The sequence below is a fragment of the Pseudorca crassidens genome, chromosome 6 (genome assembly GCF_039906515.1).
Source record: "Pseudorca crassidens isolate mPseCra1 chromosome 6, mPseCra1.hap1, whole genome shotgun sequence".
Classification (NCBI taxonomy): Eukaryota; Metazoa; Chordata; class Mammalia; order Artiodactyla; family Delphinidae; genus Pseudorca; species Pseudorca crassidens.
The window spans coordinates 119,432,339-119,436,575 of NC_090301.1; the positions used below are offsets into that span (position 1 = coordinate 119,432,339).

Here is a 4,237-nt window from a genome sequence, read left to right on the forward strand (position 1 = left end):
CTAAAGTTACTCTTAGTCATAGAATTACAGGGGAATCAAAAGAAGAATTTTCTTCTTTCTCTGTATTTCTCTTTGATGAGGTTTTCAGAGGCAAAAAAGATTGCGGATCTAGTCTTATGAATATAGATGTTTGCTTTCATGTTAGAAAAAAATTACATGGCTCCATATCACAAAATTTAACATCTTTCCATTAAACATCACACAATTCTCATCACCATTATGCCCTACACACATCTTAAATGATGTGGAGTTTCTATTGATATTCATCAACAATAGGGTCCAGAAATTTTAAATAAGAAATAGTTGCAGAAATGCATGTTGGCAGTAATCTGTGGGTGCCCTAAAAGCTTGGGCCAACACAGATGCCTGGGATTCTGCCTCCAAGGCCTGGACCCGCCCACACACAGTCAGATGGGTCAGGTTCCTGCAGCCCTTCAAAGCTCCATTTGAGACCCCCTTCAAGAGGGGAGTTCCCAATAGGTGAAAGCAGAAGCAGCCACTGAGGATGGAATGCCCCACACCTACTTCAGTATGATATGATAGCTATCATTGGTTTCTGCTTTCATTGTGTCCAGAATAAAACAGGCTTCTTCCTGAAAGCTCTGTATCATCTCATCACTAATGAGCACACGGATTCCTGTGGGACCCTGCTTGTGGACCTGGCTGATCTGGCAAGGGGAAACGCTGAAAAGCTGAGCCATTTTTTTTCTGTCAGTTCAACATCTGTCAGTTCTTCTAGGTAGATGGTATGGTAAACGAAGAAAGTATTTGGGTCTCCATCCTCATCCTTCTCCTGCTGTTGTTGCTGCTCCCCCAGCTGCAAGGGTTCCTGACAAACATAAATGGTTAGACTTGGGCTCACATCAGGCCTTTTAATGCATTAAAAAGTCTGATTCCATCTGCAGGGCCACAGATTCGAATCACATCATCTCTAGTTAGTTTCAACAAATCTGCCCCTGAAAAGTTTGTAAAAAGCCTCGTGAATGTGGAAAAACGGTTTCGATGCAACCACTGCAGAACCTCCTGAGGTGTGGTTGTTGGCAGGAGGTTATCTGTGACTGGAGGGGCCACTGGCTGGTGATTTGGTGAACCATTTCCTTCCCCAAGAGAAAGACTGCTATGGGAACTGTAGAAGCCAGGTGATGGGGAATTATTGACATACGTGATCTCAGGCCATGGAGAACACTCTGTGAGTATAGTTGTCTCATAGGAAGGTTGATACTTCTCCTTCTCATGAGGCGTTTGTTTCTCCATTTTCTCCCTGTCTGTTTTTTGTTTTCTGTCTGCACCTTTGGGCTTGAAGGCTTCGATCTGGCAGCTGGCTGAGTGTAAGTGCTCAGTATATTCCCCATTCTTATTCTCCATGAAGGTATCAATTTGTACTCGAAATGGCACTCCCTTCTCTCCACCATGTTTCCTCATAGTGAACTCTGTGCTAATACAATGCACCTGATTAAACACAGATGTCCTCCTTGCAGGTTCCCACAGGAACTCCACTGTATTTAGTTGGTTTGGATTAGCCCTAGGATCGATTATACCCACAGACATTGGGATATCAAGAATGCTATCTCCAGGTGGGTTCCACCTCCAGCCTTCCAGCTGCTGATGTTCAGTGTATTGTAGCCATCTGTCATGGAACACAACATGGAATACACTCTTCACCAATTTGCCATTAATTTCTGGTAGTTCTCCAAGTTTCCTGTTGTCTAGTATTCGGATTTCATAAGACTGGCCTTGATTGAGATATGTCAGGGTTTCATCATGGAGTTTCACTGCTGGAGAGGTGGCAGCACAAAGCACATATTGAAAAGGGAGGATTTTATTCTCATTGTCTGGAGGCAAACTTGACTCTTCTTGCTTAAAAATGGGCAATGCTAGGACATCACTCATGCTACAGGCACCAGCACGCAGTTGTGGCCGATCCCGGATAATCTAGCATCAGAGTCCTGCACAGCGGGATTCAGTCACCTCATCCGTCAGAGGCAGCTTCAGAGCCCATGCCATCCTGGCTCCTTCCTTTTGCCCCAGGAGACACCGTTTCTAGTACAAAGGCGAGTAGTGTGAGTCTACCCAACGGGGGCAAGACTGCAAGACTGTAGAAAACTCCAAACCAAGATCTCCCACGCGATACTCACCAGCTGCCCCCAAGCCGCACCCGCACTGCCCGCACAACTAATCTCCCGCACCCTATGCTCCTCGCTCTTGGCTGCCCTGACTTCCAGAATCCCTCCCCCTCCCCCCTCCCCAGCCCTCTGGGGCTGCGCGAGGGTCCTCTGGCTTAACTCTTCCAGACTGCCCAAAGGCAACCCTGGACTCCTCTCACTTCTACTCTTTGGGCTCTCCCCTTGAACTCGTGGTGGGCACTCGCTGCTTTCCAAACAGACCAGCAGCAGCCACCCGCTGCCTACCCTGCGCTCCCACGCTGCTTTCGCAACTTTTCCCCCACCCCTTTCTGCGGGAAACCCCCTCCCCCTCGGGAACCGGTCTCCTTTCCCCTCCAGGCCTCTCTTCCCGTCAGTCCCAAGATCACTTCTGGTAACGCCTTCTCAATCCCATGGCTCTTAGGACAAAATCCAGGTTCCTGCTGAGTTGCCTCCCTGACCTGTGCAGCCCCCCACGGCCTGGAAGCATGGATGGAGAAAACTCAGCACTGGCTTGAATCCCAGACTCACCAGCCTCCTCCAACGACCGCAGCCCCATCACCAAACAATCATGGCACCCTCTTCCTTCACCCTATCTGCTTCCTTTTATTTCCATTAATGTGACTACTAGAAAACTTTATTTTAATTACTTATTTTAAATTTATTTCATTGAGGTACAGTTGGTTTACAATGTTGTGTTAATTTCTGCTATACAGCAAAGTGATTCAGTTACACATTCATCCTTTTTCATATTCTTTTCCACTATGGTTTATCACAGGATATTGGATATAGTTCCAATAGTGGGGTTTGGGCAAGGGATTGCATGCCTAGTGAAGGAGTGAGCCGTATGCATCATATTTTTGCAAAATGGCCTTCAGTTCTAGGTGTTACAGAAATATTTTACACAAAATGATGAACCCGACAGTTATCTCAAATTTAGAGCTGAGGAACTTTCCTAGGACAAGCTCAGAGGCAGGTGAAGAACTTGGTAGTGGAGTGAGCTTTGGTTGCCGGCAGGAAGCAAGGCTGTTGCATTGACTCTGGCCTTGACTTAACGTAAAACATTGAACTAATCATTCCTCTGTGCCTCAGTTTCCTCATCTGCAAAATGGGAGAAGCTGGACTGAAATACGAATATACCTTAAATTCAACAATTCTATGACAGTTTCTTTGAACCTATAGTTTTGCTGGGTAGGAAGAAAAAACTTCATAGAAATTGGTGTTTAGGGATGAAGTTTTTTCAGCTTTGGCTGGTAACAGTAAGAATTATTCCTACTTAAAACTTTCAAAAGGAGACTTCCCTGGTGGTCCAGGGGTTAAGACTCCATGCTTCTGGAGTTTCTCAGTTTTCCTGGATATTTCCCAGTCTACAGGAACCGTGTGCCTGACAGGGTCTTGGTGCTCTGGCTGGGTGTGAGGCGTGAGCCTCTGAGGTGGGAGAGTCGAGTTCAGGACATTGGTCCACCAGAGGATTCCCAGCACCACATAAGATCAAATGGCGAAAGCTCTCCCAGAGATCTCCATCTCAACACTGAGACCCAGCTCCACTCAACGACCAGCAAGCTCCAGTGCTGGAAACACCATGCCAAACAACTAGCAAGACAGGAACACAACCGCACCCATTAGCAGAGAGGCTGCCTAAAGTCATAATAAGTTCACAGACACCCCAAAACACACCACCAGATGCAGTCCTGCCCACGAGAAAGACAGGATCCAGGCTCACCCATCAGAACACACACACAAGTCCCCTCGATGAGGAAGCCTACACAACCCACTGAACAAACCACACCCACTGGGGACAGACACCAAAAACAACAGGAACTACGAACCTGCAGCCTGTGAAAAGGAGACCCCAAACACAGTAAGTTAAGCAAAATAAGAAAACAGAGAAATAAACAGCAGATGAAGAAGCAAGGTAAAAGCCCACCAGACCAAACAAATGAAGAGGAAATAGGGAGTCTACCTGAAAAAGAATTCAGAGTAATAATAGTAAAGATGATCTAAAATCTTGGAACTAGAAAGGAGAAAATACAAGAAACACTTAACAAGGACCTAGAAGAACTAAAGAACAAAAAAACAATGATGAACAACACAAT

General features: G+C 46.1%; 1 pseudogene; it reads right to left on the reverse strand.

Annotated features, from left to right (window-relative positions):
* Positions 1-479: 479 nt before the first annotated feature.
* On the reverse strand, positions 480-2,004 carry LOC137225921 (alpha-globin transcription factor CP2 pseudogene; annotated as a pseudogene).
* Positions 2,005-4,237: the final 2,233 nt, after the last annotated feature.